The sequence below is a fragment of the Phocoena sinus genome, chromosome 1 (genome assembly GCF_008692025.1).
Source record: "Phocoena sinus isolate mPhoSin1 chromosome 1, mPhoSin1.pri, whole genome shotgun sequence".
In the NCBI taxonomy this organism is placed as follows: Eukaryota; Metazoa; Chordata; class Mammalia; order Artiodactyla; family Phocoenidae; genus Phocoena; species Phocoena sinus.
The window spans coordinates 173,723,128-173,742,720 of record NC_045763.1 but is presented as its reverse complement, the minus strand read 5'-3'; the positions used below and the strand labels follow the sequence as shown (position 1 = coordinate 173,742,720).

Here is a 19,593-nt window from a genome sequence, read left to right as displayed (position 1 = left end):
GTATTTCCATCACAGAACATTTCATTACAATCTGAAATGTCTGAACTTTAAAATTTCATGTACTTCTTAAAAATCATTTCTTTTCCTATATCTATAAACTTTTTAGTATACTGTTATTTGATTGGCTTTCATTTTTAATAATCCCTTAGTAACACAGATTTTATAGGCAAAGCCTCATGATATGTATAATCCCCTAAAAAATATCTTTCAAAACTAAGGTGGATAGATTTAACATATTGATAGAGAATATAGTAATATATGGGTAAGTCTTCGTTTGCATCTTTGAATCCAACATATCTTTTCTACTCAATATGATTTAATCTTGCTCCTTAGTCCAATTTACAAATTTAAAATCTTTGACTTTTCCCTTTCTGTGCTACCCAGACAGCAGTCTGTAAGGCATTGTTCTGGGTTCCCAGCATAACTTAAAGAGAAACTTTCACAATGCCCTGAGCCTTTAATGTCCTGCAAATGAAGGAGGATGTCCTCAAAGCTGGCAGCAAGAACCCACTTAGGTGGCACCGACCTTGACTTCCAAATCGGACAGTTATCTAAGAAGTAAAAGTAATGGCATTACCTCTAAATCTGAAGAGAACCTGGGAGAAGCTTCTGCCGTCCTCTTCTGCCATCACCGCCATTGAAAACCTGGCTGATGTCAGTATCATAACCTCCAGGAAGACCAGCCAGAGAGCTGTGCGGAAGTTTGCTGCTACCATGGGCGCCACTCCTACTGCTGGTCACCTCGCTCCTGGAACCTCACTCACCGGAGCCCGGCAGGCTTCCGGGAGCCGCGACTCGTGGTGGTTCCCGACACCAGGCCTGACCACCGGCGTGAAAGAAATCTTCTGTGAACCTGCCGACCACTGCTCCGTGTAACACAAACCAGTCTCTTTGCTGTGTTTACACCGCCATCTGTGCAACAACCGGGAGCTCGCTCTGCGGGTCTGGCGTGCTAGACGGACGCTGACCCGGGAAGTTCTGCGCATGCGCGGTTCCCTCTCCCGTGAGCACCTGCGGGAGTCCCGCCTACTCTCGACTTGTGCGAAGATCCTCAACAGGTGTTTGTAAAGAAAGGGCAGGCCTCAGCTGAGAAGGCTGTGAGCAAGGAGGAATTAAGGGTGAACGGACTTCTCCAGCTCCTGAATTTACTGCTGCTCAACCCGAGGTGGCAGCCTGGTCTGAAGGCGGCAGGTGCCCTCTGTGCCTGCCCATTAGTTCCCCACTGAGAACCACAGCGCACAGCGGTCAGTGAAGATGCCACTGAAGATGGGCTGCAGCTGCCACTGCTCAGGCCACGGAATGGGAGGAGCAACCGCTGAGTGGTCCGCAGCTGTTCTTCTGCAGACCCTTAAAAAGGAAATAGGGGGCTTCCCTGGTGGTGCAGTGGTTGAGAGTCCGCCTGGCAATGCAGGGGACACGGGTTCGTGCCCCGGTCCAGGAAAATCCCACATGCCGCGGAGCGGCTGGGCCCGTGAGCCATGGCCGCTGAGCCTGCGTGTCCGGAGCCTGTGCTCCGCAACCGGAGAGGCCACAACAGTGAGAGGCCTGCGTACCCAAAGAAAAAGGAAATTAGAGTGACAGAAAATGAAGTTTCCAAAGTAAGATGAGATAGAATAAAATAAAGCTCTGACTTTTGATTGGAGTGATAAGTCCATTTATACTTGATATAGTCATTAATTGGCTTTACGACTGCCATTTGTTTTTTATATCTGTTGTCTTTGTTGCTCCTTTATTCTTCCTTAACTCATTTCATGTAAAACCAAATTTTTAGTATTCATTTTAATTCCTCTGTTGATTTTCTATTTACTCCAGGATTTATAATATGAATCAATATATTATGATCTACTTCACAATAATACTGTCTTAATTCCAATAAAATATTGCAACTTTTCTCTATTACTGCTCCATATCCATTTTCCTCTTTTGTTCTATTTTGCCATATAATTTACAAATTATTATATGAAGTGAAATGAGTCTGACAAAGAAAGACAAATACTGTATGATCTTTGTCATATATGGAATCTACATATATTTATATGGATGGTTGCCAGAGGTGGTGAGTAGGGGTTGGAATAAATGTGTGAACTTTTTTTTAGTTTAAATAAATTGAATTTAAAAATGACATCTGTGTATGTTACAAACTTAAAAACAGAATATTATATTTATGTAATCTTATGTCTTTTAATAAAATTGAGGAGAAGCATTATATATATAGTCTATATTTACTGACAGATGTACCATTCCAGTGCTTTTCATTTCTTCTTGTGGATTTGAGTTAGTTGATCATTCTGGCTAGAGATTTTTCAGTTTCATTGATCTTTTCAAAAAAACAGTTCCCTTTTAATTGATTTTTCCTATTATTTCTCTTTACTATTTCATCTTTTCTGCTTTTATCTTTATTATTTCCTCTCTTCTGTTTGCTTTGGGTTTATTTACCCCCCTTTTTTTATTGTTGCTTAACATGGAATATTAGGTAGCTGATTTGAGACCTTATTTCCTTCTAAAGACAAGTGTTTAATGCTGTAAAATCCCCATAAGCACTGCTTTATCTATTTCCCACAAATTGTAATATGTAATGTTTTCAGTTTCATTCAATTAAAATATTTTCTAATTTCCCTTATGAATCTCATGAGTTATTTAGAAGTATTATGAGTTATTTAGAAGCATTTGTTTACTTCCAAATATTTGGCTTTTTCCAGATATCTTCCCGTTATCAACAATAATTGCATTGTGCTCAGAAAATAGACTTTGACCATCATCAGTTCTTTCAGATATATTGATTTTTGTTTAATGGCTCACAAAATGTTCTATTTTGGTTACATATTCCAAAAGCTTTTTGAAATTTGTATCTTTGCTTTTGTTTGTTGGAGGGATTTATAGATGTCAACTAGGTCAACTTCTGTTTATCAGGTCTTGGGTATGTTTACTGTATATCTGCTGTTCTATGGATTTCAGACAGAGAAGTATTAATATATCCAATTACAATTGTGGATTTTTCTTTTTACTTTTCAGTTCTATCAGGTTTTGCTTCATGCATTTTGAAGCTTTATTGGGATTATTATGTCTTTTTCCTCATTGACTGCTTTTTTCTGGTAATATGCCTTGTTCTGAATTCTATTTTTTGATATTACTATAGCCACTCCAGGTTTCTTTGCTTAATATTTACATATTATATTTTTCCATATTATTACATTTAACCTTTCAACATCTTTATATTTCAATTTGGTTTCAATAGACAATATATAGATTGTATCTTTTAAAATCCAATTTGACCATCTCTATCACTAATTGGGTCTACAGACTGTTTATATGTAATGCAATTATTGATATATTTGAATTTAATTACACCAACTTATTTTTCTCTTATTATCAGCTCTTTGTTCCCTTTTTCTTTTTATCATGATACCTTTTGGGTTGAGCGTTTCTTTTTTATTCATTCATGCTTCACTGTTGGTCCATTATTTATAGCTGTGAAAAACAGTGGTAAACTTACAACAGGATAAGTATAATTACTCCTTCCATTCCTCTATCCTCTTTTAATTATATATTTTAATTGTATTTATGTTATTAGCCACTTTATTTTTACTATTTTTCTTTCAGAGAGTCAAATTCCTATTAAAGCAAGTCAAAATAAGAAAAAATGTAGTTATTATCATTTTTTACAATTTCCAGAGATCTTTATTTATTAAACAAATCTAGATTTCTGTCTGATATCATATTGATTTGATATAAAAAGTATTCTTTAATATTTCTTAGATCTACTGGCAGCAATTTCTCTCAGGTTATATTTGTCTGATGAAGTCGTTTTCTTTTTTCTTTGTATGTAATATTTTGCTGCCTCCAAGATTTTTTTATCATTGGTTTTCAGCACTTTGAATATGCTGTATCTTGGTTGTGTGGTATGATTGAAAATATGATTCTTCTTTACAGCTCTACAGCAAACTTCCTCATTTTCCATAAAGTTCAACCAATCTGAAATTTAATTTTGTTAGCCCAGAAATAATAGAAGTAATAGTAATATAATCAGGTTCTATAGACTGCAGTTAATTTTTATTTAGTATTTTAACATATGTATTGAAGTAATGGAAACATTACATCCTTGTAATGTTTCAATTATCTTTCACTCAAATTCTTAAAGCAGCTTTACAGAACATCAACTTGTCAGATTTGGATACTAAATAGCTTGTCTTGTGCATCACTTATTGTGTGTGAAAACTCATTAACATTATCCCCAAACTGTGTAATCCCAGGATATATAATTGAAATAAAAGACACTGAGGCTAGATTCTTAGTTCAGCATGCCACAGAGACTTATTTTCAGACTGGGATGTCAGAGGGTTAATGTTTCTTTTTCTTCTTTTTTATTTTGTAAGGAGATATTGACTTGGAAGCAGAAACAGAAAACTAAACCATATTGAGTGCTAAGAGATTTTACCTATACCATGACTCTTAAAGAGTTGATGCTGTTATTTCCTTTCTCTGGATGAGTAAACTGAGTCTCAGAGAGGTTAAGTCACCTAAAATCACAGATATTAAGTGGCAGGTTTTTCATTCCAATCTAGATGTGTTTCTTAAATTTAGTGTTTTCACTATTCCTGCACAAATTTTAAAGAGTTTAAAAATTATATTTAGCAAGCATATTTAAATTCTATGAAATTTGAAAGTGTCCTATCATAACTGGAAAAGCAAATTTATAATTAGGTGAACTAATGTAAACACATTTCTATGTTTACTGCTTGGCCAAAGATCAATCATAGATATTAACCAGCTGAGAAGCAGGAGAAGAATATTAGGGATTGATGGAGTGTATCCAGAAAAGTGATTCTCAAGAAGACATCAGAAGAGGGAAGACATATGGGAACATATGTATATGTATAGCTGATTCACTTTGTTATAAAGCAGAAACTAACACACCATTGTAAAGCAATTATACCCCAATAAAGATGTTTAAAAAAAAAAAAAAAAAAGAAGACATCAGAGATTTTTAAAAGCATTTCAACATATTTATTCAAAATAAACATGCCTTGCCATCCTATGGAGATTAGGCATAGTGATCAATGAGTTCATTAAAAAAAAGAAACACTTTTGTTTGCAGTTGTCAAGACAATGGTTATAATTAGATAAAAGCAACTTTCAAAGTAATTCTTATTTTCTGCAGCAGGGAACGCTGAATGTACACTCTTTAAAAAAAGTTGAAAATCCCAAGCTGGAGAAAATATGTCTGTGAGGAAAAGTATCTGGGCTAAAATATACAGAACAGTAATAACTACACTATTCATTATTGCAGTGATCTAGTCAGAGATCCCAGATCTAGTTAAAATAGTTTTATACACTTTTCCCTAATACTTTGTTCAAAACAGGATGGACATTTTTCAATGACTTGTAGAGAAGAATGGAATTAAAGAATTACATATACCCCAAGAGATTAATTTTAGAGCCACGTGGAAATTTGGATAATTTAAGCACATATTATTCTTGCCAAATTAGTGGCTATTATAGGATACTCTTTCTCAGTCAAACAGTGCTGATTATTCACATTTTATCTCTAATTTCAACTCCTAAGCGTATGAGGAATCTATTATATATCATATGCATGTTGAAACTGTTATGAGTTAAATTTGAAGTTTTTCTGTAGACAGTGTTGAAAGTATATTCTGGGTTTCTGGTGCTTTTCAAAACATGTTTAATGTCCAGTGACAATATAACATATGAAAAAAGAGCAAGGGAATTGACCTTCAAACAAAAGGAAGAATGATTAGAGATCACTATTTTTGCCATGTTCACATGACATTTCTCCAAGAGGAGAAAATAAAAACCATGCCTTATATCTTGTTTAAATGCATAAATGTTCTATATAAGTTTGGGCTTGTTTAAAAAAAATAGCTGACAAATATGCATTTTTTATTTTGAATTATATAAATGTAACTCTACAAAAATGGAGAGGTATTTTCATATGTAATTATCATCAGCAATAGAGAAATGATATGATTTTGCTTGATGCCATTTAAATGTGGATATTGTTATGCTTTGAATCCATCATTTTTTATCATAATGCAGAAAAGAGAGTAAAGTTATTCAAATTTGAGCCTTTCTTTCCACAATTTGGGTCTGCAAATGTATATTCCTCTTAGAAGTGTTGTAGGCAGGGAAAGTATTCCACATGATTTAACAAACACAGATAGGAAATGTATTTAGAAATATTATATTGCATGTGAATTTCAGAGAATTTAAAGAATTTTTGGAGAGATTAAAGGAATTTTTGCCAATCATTTGAAAATCAGAGGAATATAGCCAGTTCCACCCATTTCTATGCTCAATTTGGTTAATCGCTGTAAATAAATCTTAACTAATCCCATTTTTTTCTGTCAAGTCCATAGCCAATGGTTTTTAAGATTCATTGTCTACCATATGTTAGCACAAAAAGTTTTCCAGAAGGAGATTTGAATTTCTAGTTCAGAGTACTCATCTGGACATATGTCAAAACACCTGTTCTTTCTGAGGGTAACCACCTCCAATTTTTACATGTCTATAGAAACTCTCAAAATCTCACAGTACATTAATAAATGTAATATCTCAAACTGTCTTTCAAAGATGTTCTACAAGAGGTCCAGAAACATGTAGCATATCTTGAGCACTTTAGAGAATATGTTATCTGAATCAGCCTCTATAAATGCATCACCTTTTCATATTAAAAAAAAAACCTTCAGGCATAATGAAGCCAAGACCATCTATTATCATTAAAATATGGGATTTCTTTGAAAATACAATTGTATGTATACTTTTATTTAAATTATTAAATGTCTCTTTCAACTATTCTTTTTTTTTTTTTTTTTTTTTTTTTTTTTGTTGGGGGTAGGAGTTTATTAATTAATTTATTTATTTTTGCTGTGTTGGGTCTTCGTTTCTGTGCGAGGGCTTTCTCTAGTTGTGGCAAGTGGGGGCCACTCTTCATCGCGGTGCGCGGGCCTCTCACTAGCGCGGCCTCTCTTGATGTGGAGCACAGGCTCCAGATACGCAGGCTCAGCAGTTGTGGCTCACGGGCGTAGTTGCTCCGCGGCATGTGGGATCTTCCCAAACCAGGGCTCGAACCGGTGTCCCCTGCATTAGCAGGCAGACTCTCAACCACTGCGCCACCAGGGAAGCCCCATCAACTATTCTGATTTATGAAACAAGTGAAACATACATTATGTAAGTTTCCCTTATTTTCCGTGATTAACTGTTATGTGTAGTTCTCATATCATCTATAATGAATAATTTACTAGCAATAACTTTCAATAAGATTTAAAGCTATTTCTTCATAAGAGGATCATGGACAAGTCCGTTACTGGCACATGCAGTTGCACTCAATGTGTTCATGGACAAGGCAAAATAGTTTTTATAGAAAAACACATTATGGTATAGCTGTTGCCATCAACATTGTACATGAATCAGACTTGGAAATGCTATCCTTAACTGTTACTATCAAAGCAATCTCCATGAAGATGTCTGTCCATACAAAGAGCTTTACTTGTTACTATTAGGCTCTAGGAGCACTGATTACATTTTTTATTCATTCTTCTAATTATGGATATACATGTCTTCTTTCTCCCTTCCTGTAGAATGTATCGTTTTATATCGTTTTGCTCATTTTTGTGCTTGCTTAGGGGCTAGCAAATGTTTTTGTACATTTAATCATTAAATACACATTTTTTCTTTATTAGAGATAACTCAGTTTTAAATGTGTTAATATAATTCAAGGACTTTAAAAAGATTGTATTGTTTTCTTTTCATAAACCGACTCTGCATGCCCTACTGAACACTAGATTCATGGCTTGGAGAGACAGTAAATGCATTTTCAGAGTAGAATAGGGAAATCATTTAATATTCCACATGCAATTAATTAAATGCATAAATCCTAAAATCTCCATTAAACATCTTGGAGAGAAAGTGTAGAATTAAATTCACATGGACAAGTAACAAGTATGAGTCGAATAATCAGATAGGCTTTGTGTAGTCATATGGAAGAAGGCCTGTGGATACAGCAGTTTGCAGTCCCTGCCACGTGCTGTAACTTATATTAATAGATTTTCTTACTTTAATCCTTCTTTTCATTTTGAGAAAAAACATACTTATTATTTGGTGTGTTGATCTTTTATTTATTGTTACTAAATTTGTGCTCTTAAACAAATCTTAATTTTTTCTCTTGTGCTGCCCCAGATTTCCCTATTAACATATACCTTGCCTTAAAATTGAAAACAAAACAAAACAAAACTGTGCACATTTTCTTCTTTTCTCCTTTTAGCTCCCCCTCCCAGATTCCCTCCCCATTCCACCCCGTTGCCCTTGTCTTTTCTTTCTCTTCATTCTCTAGATTTTCCTATTCTTTGAAAGAACGGTCGAGGTTACCTATAAAATCATCAAGATTTTTGTGGATGGATTTGTAAACAGCTGGATTACTCTTTATGTTCATAAACAAACTCAGAATGTCTATAAACTTATTTATAGGATGCTTTCTAAATTTGAAATCACGATTGCCCTAACATATTTCCATGTCTCTCTAATATTGCTTTTTCTTTCAATATCCTTCATCACCCCATCAGCTCTCTCTTTCTTTTAGTACATTTCTTTCTCTATTTCTTTTAGTACAAAACTCAAGAGTTTTGTCTGTTTGTGTTTTCCACATGACTATATATTGGAACCACCTGGGAAAATCTAGACTTCTGAGGGCTGGATTAGGGATTATGAGCTGAGCATAAGAAGTTCTGAAGGCTCTCCACGTGATGCTAATGAGTACCATGTTTGAGGAAAGCTCTAGTGGGTTTTATGCATATTTTCAAGGAAATTTGGATTTGCTAATCCTCTCGATTGCTTTCTGAGTACCTCTATATTCACAAATGCATTCATATTTATTATATCTGTCCATAAATTTCTTTAGATTGCTGCCATTTTTCTTTTCCTAATTTCATGAATGAAATGCTTAGATCATTAATTTTTCTTTTATTTCTTTTTTTTTTTTTTTTTTTTTTTTGCGGTACGCGGGCCTCTCACTGTTGTGGCCTCTGCCGTTGTGGAGCACAGGCTCCGGACGCGCAGGCTCAGCGGCCATGGCTCACGGGCCTAGCTGCTCCACGGCATGTGGGATCTTCCCGGACCGGGGCACGAACCTGTGTCCCCTGCATCGGCAGGCAGATTCTCAACCACTGCGCCACCAGGGAAGCCCTATTTTCTTCTTTTAATCTGTCTGTTTACAATGATGAATTTCGCTCTAAAGTATACTTCAAATTACATTCCATACAGGATCCTTTTGTTTTCGTTCAATTCTAAATTTTTTCGACTTTACAATTTGATGCCTTCAGAAATATGTTTCTATGCAAACACAGGCATAAATGTGTGGGTTTTATTTTTAAATGTAGAAATATTTTCTGGGTTTCTCTTCACTACTGATTTCTAATTCTATTTTTTTTTTGAGTTCATATGATATTTTTAGTATTAGTTTAAGGTGGGCTCTCTGGATTAACACATGAAAAACAGAAAGAATGTATATTATCTGTTTAGGGTAGGTTTTACTCTCTATTAGAAAAAAAACTTGTTAATTTTTGTTCCTATCTTCTATTTTCTTGCTCATTTTTATGTTAATCTATTATTTTATGAATGATATAGCATATTTTATTGTTTGCATGACACAGTTATATTAGAGTATTCTTCTAAATTGAGGATTTTATGAAGAATATTGGCTTTTTATATGGTGCTTTTCTTGCCTTAATAGTATTTAGTTGATATTAGCAGTGCTGTATGTGCTTCTTTTAAGTTGATTTTTTCATTATTTTAAAAAGTTAGTGTAATTGGGTGTGTGATTGAAAGTGGAACTTTTTTCAGTATTCAAAAATAAGTTTCCATTCTTTTGACTTCTATTTTTCTTTTGAGAAGACTGCTTACACATTAATTGCCATTGTTAGGGGTGTTTCCTTTTCTTTATAGTTTCTTAAGGTATTGTCGAGTGTTTTATTTTTCACCAATTCATAAGATATTAGCAGGAATGGATTTATTTTTATTTCCTTGTTTAGGCAGTAACTTCATGCATTCAGTCTGTTCTGGGAAGTTCTCAGACACTATTTTTCTGCAATTTCCTCTCTTTTTCTCTTCCTTATTCTCAGTCTATTCTATGCCACTCAACTTATTTTCCATATTTTTATCTCTATTTTCTCTATAGCTTATTTTGGTTTCTTTCCTCAATTTTATCTTCTGGTACACTAAGTTTTCTTCAGCTTTAATAAGGCTTCTCTTAGTTTTCCAATGCCTTTTAAATACTTTGTCTTTATAAGGTCCATTATCTTCTTTTTCAAATTTCATTTTTTCCAGAGTAATTTATAACTGTCTTAAGGTTTTAAGATGTGTTATTTTCTTTAATGATTTAAATATATTTATTAAAAATCTAAATCTGGTTCTAATATTGTTATAGGTACCAATATGGTGCATGTCTGCTCTTTTCCTTTTGCTAGACAACTTGAGAGATGCAGGCATTGTGATTCTAGCACATTCCCTGTAACCTTATATGATTGGCTCATTGCAAAGACATATGCATCTGGCACGCAGCTACTGAATTCGAAACTGTCCACTCTTCACCTCTTCTATCCCCAAAGCAGAGAATTAGAATGAGTTTGCTTCTACCTTTTAGGGATCACACTTCATCTTGAGAGACTTGCTACAAACTTGTATTTGTTCTATTATTCTGCAATACAACTTAAGATGCAGTAAAACCTAGTGTTTCCACCATTCCAAAAACATCCTGAATCCCTGAGTTGATTACATCATGCTGATAGAACTTGGATAACAGAAAGTTGTAGATAATATAGATTTATTTTAAGGTATATGCATATTAAGGTGTAAGAGATAAATTCAAGAAGTCAGAATTTGTGACCTCAGTGAAGATTCTGGAAAGGCATGTAGCTCTACTTTGCAACCTCTACTGCAAGGCATGGTAGTCTAATATCACAGATAATGTAGTTGATTTCCATATTCACATAGGTTTTCTAGGACCAATATATAGATAAACACAGAAGGCATCCACTCATTCAACAAATACTAACAATCACTTATATTTCTGGCAGGGGCAGATTTACTGCGAAACTTATGGAACTTAAGCTTCAGGTTCTATCATTTTGTGCAGTAAAGAGTTTAACTTTGCCCAACGTGAGGTCTGGACTTTGCCTTTGGCTATTGTGAGACAATCTCTAGGTCCATGGAATTTTCTACTTGATAAAATTATCTTTGCTTACATGAGGGCCTTAGGCCAATCAAGAGTCTGACAATGATATCTCTGGGTCATGTGGTATTAGCTCCACATCTGAAAGGGCTAGAGGCTTAGATTAGCCACATGGGCAGTCATCCATGTCTGCATGACAGAGCTCCAGTAAAGACTCTGGATCCCAAAACTCAGGAGAGCTTCCCGGGTTGCCAATACTCCATGACTACTGTCACATTCTGTTGTCAGGAAAGTTATCACTGTCTGTGACTCCACGGGGAGAGAATAAGTGGAGACTCCAAATGTGGAACTTTCCTGGACTCTGCCCCATGTGTCCCTTCCCTTCACTAATTCATTGTAATAAACCATAACGGTGAGCATTAAGCTTTCAGTGAGATCTGTGAGTCCTTGCAAATTATTGAAACTAAAGGTGGTCTTGGGACACACAAGCATTGGTATCAGAAGTGAGGGTGAGATTGTGGACTGTTTCCTACCTTTGCACACTTTCATGGAGCCCTTCTTCTTTCAGAGACCTTAGTATGGTGTTTGTTTCTGTAAAATTTGCAAAATATTTTTATACAAATTGGTTAAGATTGCTATATTTTTCTAATTTGCCTTCCCCTCCATGATACTATATGCAGGAGGGTCCACAGGAAAGTTGGAGTTAGTTCAAGTGAAATGGAGTTTGAGGATACGTTTACTTGGGATTCAGTGTATTTTGTAGTCTCTTCTATGAAAAGGTAAATTATTGCTAAGCATTTAGGGTTTAAATGACTCTCAGGACATTTCCTTCTACTTAGTGTGCTGTGTCACCTGGTGTTATTTCATTTATGTGGAAAGTCAGAGGTTTTAGCACAGTATGTATGTGTCTTATGCTACCTGGTACCGGAAATATGAATAGAGGGAAAAACTTGATTTGAAATGTTTAGTTGTGAGAAAGCAGTGTGTAAAAATTTCTCCTAATCTTCACACTTACAAACTTTTTAAGTGGAATATTCATTTCTTACCAATACTTAGCAAAAACAAGAATCAAAACATCATAATCTTGATTACATACTCTATAATGATAAATGTGTGAGGTAGTGCTTTTTTTTTTCATTTTTGATAGGAAACCACAAGGAAAGTTCACCAGAACTCCTGTGTGTGCAAGGCACTGAACTTTAACAGCACAAACACTGATTTTATCTGTTACAGCTAAAATTTGAAAACCAAAAATGCCTGAGAGAAATTTTCCCAAATTTAATAACAATATTAAAAACTTACTTGACATCAACAAAAACTAGTTGTGAAACTTTTGGAATTGATCTGCATGTAAATCATGATAAAAATATTTGATCAAACATATTAGAAGAAAGACTACCTTAACTTACTTTTCTCAGGATGGAAATAATCTTCCAAAATCATTTTTATAGGAAGAGGCAATCAGAGAGTATAAAGCAAAAATTAAGGATACATATTACAGAAGTATTTCAGAATGATGAGAGATTAAACTTATTTTTTGATTACTGTAATGATTTTGATATTTGCCAAATTTATGTTTGGTGTGATACTCTTTCTAATTGGAAATAAATGCACACTCTGTAACTTAATTTTGTATGTGCAAGAGTGTATTCTTCTTAAAAAAGCATCCCTACTTATTGAAGGTTCAGGCCTGACAAAATGTGTACCATTCTAGATATCCACTCTAGAATGACACCAGGACTTTGTAAAGTATATTGACTGTGACATGAAGCTCTTAAGGTACTAATAATATGGCATTATGTATAAATCTTAATATTACCGAAAGAACAGTAATTTCAGTGACCGCTGTTACCTATTGTCCTGACTAGAAAGATAGACTTCTCATACAGGGGAGAGAATTTGTTGTACTAGTATGTAACATTTGCCTAATAAACATTGCTGAATGAGTCAATGTGATGAATTATTTTTCTGTCACCATTCACACAGTTCTTCTCTAAGAATAAAATTATAAGCATACAATAGCTTCCAGTCAAAAATTTTGAAGCAATATATGGTAATTAAATCTTCAGAAATCAACTATCTATCCAGCAACAAGTATGGATTTAGGTTCTCTGGATTTAAATACTGGATTCTATATATGCTAGCTGTGTAACTCTGGGTAAGCTATTTAACACTCTTACTTATATATAAACATGGGGTACATAACGATTTAGAGTACAGGATGATCTTAAGGTTTAAATGAAGTGATGAATGTAACACTTTATATTTCACATGGGTAATTCCCAGATATTTTATGTATTCCCTATATATTTAGGCTGATGCTGTTTTTTCCTTCTTCTGCAATATTTTTCATAGTTCTATTTTTTCTTCCTTTTTATCAATCTTCAAAGCATGGAGATCTATCTAAGCTTAAAGTTTTTGAAAAAGATATCCTTTCTGTAACATATTTGATTGTTCTTTCTGTATATTGAAATTGTACCCATATAGGGTATATCAATGGGGATAATACTTGTGCAAATTTTAGCTGAAATTACTATGTGAGATAGCTTTCCTGTAGAATTCTTCTGATGGACCAAGGAATGATACTCTCTTATCCTGCCCCATTATCTGAGCCTTTTCTAAGCAGATAGAATTCGATCTTTGACATTTATTTTATGAAGGCTTTTCTTAACAACTTTTCTGAGATCCTAAAATTCAACAATACATTCCGTTTTGTCCTTTGTCGTTTCATTTTCAATTGTCTTCTGAAAGCTATAGCCTCCTGCTAGAAAAAGGGGAGGAAAAAATATATATGAAAGTCACAAATATGGCAGTGGGTTTGTGGATAGGAATGTAGAAAAAGTGAATATCCCAAGAAGGTGCATTTATGCAAAGAGGTACAAATTCCCAGGTATCTAGTTTGTGAAACACTTGCATTTCTGAGCCAGGGGACAAATAATCAGGGGGGCCTTTCCCTGGCTCTTTTTGTTTGTTTGTTTGTTTGCGGTACGCGGGCCTCTCACTGTTGTGGCCTCTTCCGTTGCGGAGCACAGGCTCCGGACGCACAGGCTCAGCGGCCATGGCTCACGGGCCCAGCCGCTCCGCAGCATGCGGGATCTTCCCGGACCGGGGCACGAACCCGCGTCCCCCGCATCAGCAGGCGGGCTCCCAAACACTGCGCCACCAGGGAAGCCCTCCCTGGCTCTTTAACAATCCTGCTCCGTTGCTGTGAGTATAGCACATAAATTTCATTTTTGTTGGTAGTAGAACTTCCACCTAGTGCTTACAAGGAGCTTTTGATGATGTTTACATCGACCCTGAGGTATTATTTCCTAAGCCTAAGATTTATATATAAAAACAGAAGTCTTGAGCCTGTATCTTAACAGCATACTGGGTAGAATTTGGAGGTAGTTTTGACCTCTAAGGAGTAATCCATAACTAAGTTTGTCCATGCAAAATGAAGAAAAGTGTAGTCAAGTTATGGTAAAGGAAGGTAGAACAATTCATATTCATAAAACACCACTTGTGTTTTAGACACAATATATATAAATTCTTTCTACAAAATTTTCATTAAATCCTCATTATCCTCTAAGGAAAGTGTCATTCTTTCAAATTTACATAAAAGGAAGCTAAATAGATTGGCCTAAATCACATAGCTTTTAAGTTCTGGTGTTAAAATCTGACACTAAGTAACTGTTGTGCTAAAAGTAAACATTAGAATGTTGCAGGGAAGCAAGCCAGTAATATTGAGAACAGAAAGCACTGAAAATGATAGACCATAAGTTGTAACCTTGCTAGGAAGGAATACTTAGACAGCTCACAGTGTTGTTAACATTTAAACATTCAACATAAACGCTGCCTCCCAAAAAGACATTAAACTTAAACTCTATTGCCCCTACTCTCAAAAATGATATAATATTTTCAAAGAATTTCATATTAAATTGCTATGTTTTTAATCAAAGTGTGAGAACACCTTGGAGATTACAATAATTTCAACAAATTTTCTTTACTTCATGAAACTGTTTTCATGTTTCCTCCTTTTAAAACAAATTTTAATGCTATATGATGAAGTCTATTTTCTAATGCAGAACCTTTTCAAAGGATGATCTCCCAGGGAGAAACAGCTCCAGGAAGCAATCAACCTTTCTATTTCAGGCAATCTACATTCATGCTTTGGTATAGAGAGGGGCGGATGCATCATCTCCCTGAAGTACCTGAAATAGAGGCTGAAGAAAATATTTAGATCCCCTGAGACACTCATATGAAGTCACAATATAAAATTGGTATAATTTCTCCTTGTTGTTTTTCTTCTAAATTTTTAGGCATTATATTACAACTGCTGAAATATATTGTAAATAGTGAATATATTGTAAATAGTGCAAGAAAATAAACCCCGCAATGTTATGAAAGACGAACTTAAACTCTTTTTTCCCTAACTCAACCCCATCTGTCTGAGATTGTCAAGGTGCATAAACTAGGATATCTGATATTATTTCCTAGTTCATGAGCATTTAAAAACAATGTATACATGTACATAAAGAAGTGTAACTTAAAGATCTTTTTTCACTATGAAAATGCTTTACTGGTGGCTTCTGTACAGCATGTGATGTTAAGACAGAAAGAAGGGCAAGTGCCCAGGCAGGGTGACATGGCTATCAGAGAACAGGCTGTGAGTGAAGCGTTCACATAACTTCCGTGCTTTCCAGGTAGCTGACAGCTCCAAGCCACCTCCTCAAACTCAGCCTCATTCTCAGCCACGGGGTCCTGGTACTGCTGGTACTCGGACACCAGGTAGTTCACCTTGCTCTCGGCCTCAGTGAATTCCATCTCCAGTGCAGGAAGGCCTTGCACCTGAATATGGCCGTGAACTGCTCCCAGATGGCTTGAACAGCTCCAGGATGGAGGGCGCTCTTGCCAGTGAAGGTGGCCAGCATTTTTAGCCCCTAGGGTAGGATGTGACAGACAGCTGTTTTCACATTGTTGGGAATCCACTCCACAAATTAGCTGCTGTTTTTGTTTTGGATGTTAAGTGTCTGCTCATTCACCTCCTCCATGGACATGCAGCCCCTGAATGTGGCTCTTTTTATACTTTTATGCCTTTAAACAGGATTTCACTGTTATTTTAATACGGTTTCTGTTCACTTTATTGTAATTCGGTTGTGATGTATTTAATTTTATTACTATTACTATTTGTTACACTGTAAAATCATCATTTCCAGAGGCTTATTTCCAATATGATATGATATGAAAATATTGACTTTTAAAAATATTTATACAAAGCAAATAGTAAAAAATATTGTACAATTTCTAATTTTTTTTTAACTAGAATCTGTATGTTGTAGACATACAAAAAGAATTGTATATATATGCAATTTACTGGGTTTTTTTTATATTTCTCTCTTAGCCTTCAAGGTAGAACCTCCAAACTAATAAACAAAAGTCATGATACAGAACTTTAGAACTGTATCTAATATTCTTCTAAGTATATTTATTGAGTTATTCAATTCAATTCTTGACATTTTAGCTGTAGGATTTTTATTTGATTATTTTTTCTAAATTTTCAGTTTTCTGCCAAATATTTCATATTTTCTTTTAATACCTTGTCTATATTTATTGTGGCTCTTTTGATCTTGTCTGACTATTAAATTATCTGCATCTACTTTGGATCTGTTTATATTTTTTGTATCTTCTTTGGGTTTACAGTCAGTACAGTCTGTAGATTTTCTCTTTATTTTTGATTAAGAGGAAAATATTTTTATGGGAAAAAAGGTAGAGATTTTTGAGGCCTCAAATTGTACCATCTTTCTCCACAGATTTATTTTTGCTCCTGGCATGCCTCTTGGCTTTGCAAGCCCAGATCATCACAAAACAGGAGTCAGCAAACTTTGTGTAAAGAACCAGAATATATTTAGGCTTTGCGTGCCATGAGACAATTTCCTCAACAATCTGAGCAACAGTTTTTGCCAAAAGGCTGAAAGTTTTTTCTACAGTTACATTTGAAATATTAAATTAAAATATTACTAAATGTAAATATTATTCTTAGCTTGTGAACTGTACACAAATAAGTAGTGGGTCCAATTTGGCCTGCGGACCATTGTCTTTCATATTTGCCTTATAGCAAAAATTAAGATGCTTCTAAACTGGGATTTAGACCTTGTAAGGGTTGGCTTTTTTTTTTTTTTTTTTTTAGATCTTGTAAGGGTTGGCTTTTATCCACTTCACCCTGACTCACAGAATAAAGCTTTGTGGTCCTACACTGAAAATGGATTGGTTAACAGGGCACTTCTCTTTGTTATGCCTTCATTTCCAATTTTTTCTTTTCCACCAATTCTCTTGAGTCTGTTGTCAACATATTTGCTCAACCACATGATCTCTTATGAACTACTTTAAGAATTCGCAATTGATTTCAGGGAAAATGTAAAACTTAGCTACCTTCTCTGGTCTTTCTTATTATCTTCCCCAGGTAAACCCCCAACGCATTATTAGCACTCTGATGCAATCAAACAAATTGTATGTTTTAATATTTAGCCTGATTGTTCTAATTGTTCTTGGAGGGACAATAACAGAAGCAACCTTTTCTTCCTATGGACTGAAATGAAAACAGCCACGTACACTTATTCTTCACAGGGGAAAAAACCTCTCACATAGTTCATTTTATGTTAATAAACTTCTACTGACTCACTTCAAGATTTCACCAAATATCTGAAAAGAAATTTAAATATTACTATTCTTATAATTAGGAAAACATAAAATAGATAACCCACACTTATTCTGGGCTCCCCAACCCCTTCACAATTAAGATAACTATCTATTTTCTTAAACATTAGATAAACATCTCCCCCTCCTCCTTACTCACAAAAATATTCATGTACTTAAACACAATGAAGCCATCCACATTCGGGGATGATTATATATTGTCTTAAAATATGTATCTTTGCATATTTACTGATCATCATAAGTCAAACTATTAGGCATGCCCTCAAAATAATATGATCAATCAGTAATAACCAAGATTTGTATGCTCACAGAGTGGTTATATTTCCTAAAAGTCTCATTTAGAACCCACGTAGTTGAGACCTCATTTTGCTATTATTCTTCCAATAACTAGTCTTCAACTTTTCTTACCCAACTCTAGTTTGTATTTTAATAAAATTTCTTTCTAAGTGTCCTCCATTATATTGTAGATTTTACCATTCTCTCCAGGACAGAGATACATATGTATTAATCTGTTTTAATAAATATCTCTCCTAAACTGACTGAATCTATTGAGCCACCATGCTTAATCAATTGGCAGACTGTTGCAACAAAGCACTGGCTGGAATTGATATGTCAGCTAAATAATTTTAATTATTTTACTTAAGTCATAATTATAGACCATCATATTCTTTAATTATCACAGTCAGTATCCAGATTACTTAGAGTATGCTTGAGTTTTTTAATTTCATCATCTAACATAAGGCGAAGACATTATAGTATTTATATCTGCATGAACTCTGAACTCTATAAACATTCTTTGATCTCCTAATCACAGTTGATAGAGGAAATGACAGATATTGATTAAACACTAATAGTATTTGATAAGATGCTCTGGCTTGCATATAATAACATACTTTACTCAGACTTGCCTATGTTCTAAAATAAGATGTGTATTATTCTCCTAAGTATTACTAGGTCTCCTTTCAAGATGCATCTTAATATTTTTATATCTTCTCTTAATTTGAAAAATTCTTAAAATTTTGCTTATGCTAGCCCTAAGAGCTCAGATAATTGTGTCCTGCGGTTTGAATCCAGCATTGCTAACTCTTTGGCAATGCATGAGCAAAAGGGGATATGACAAGAGGATTGTTCTACATCCCCCATTTTTCATAGGATAACTGTGTGAATACAGGGAAGGTAAAAGGGGAATGAGGAGATTCATTTCCAATTTTATTTATAATTACCTCCTGATATTACTGAATAGAAATCTATAGCATAGCTTCTCAAATGGAAGGGAGGCAGTGAGGAAGTAGAGGAAGATCATTAGTCAACTCTAATATTTTTTTAAACACACACAGTGGTTACTGGAGGGTTATCAACATCCAGATGGGGGAAAGGGGAGAGGGTATCATATTCGTTATTTATAAAAAAAACCTCTTAGTTGATTATCATATGCCCCAACCTAGTTAAGACTCATTGTTCTACTAGGAGAACCAAGGGCAACTGCATTTTTATTTCTTCTTGAAGGGACTAGATATAAATATTTATGAAGAGCAATATGCAAAATAGATAAATGTCTTTACAAGGAAAAAGATCTTGATATAAATCCTTGTTAAGAAATACAAGTAGAATGACCTTGAGCAAAGTAATCTTTCTGAACCTCATAAAAATTTTTGCAATGATTACCACGTGAAATTTTTATTATATAGTATATGCAATATATATTGAAAGTTACT

General features: G+C 34.7%; 1 pseudogene; it reads left to right on the top strand.

Annotated features, from left to right (window-relative positions):
• Positions 1-258: 258 nt before the first annotated feature.
• The window catches only part of LOC116742738, a 49,785-nt pseudogene continuing 30,450 nt past the window's right edge, over positions 259-19,593 (top strand).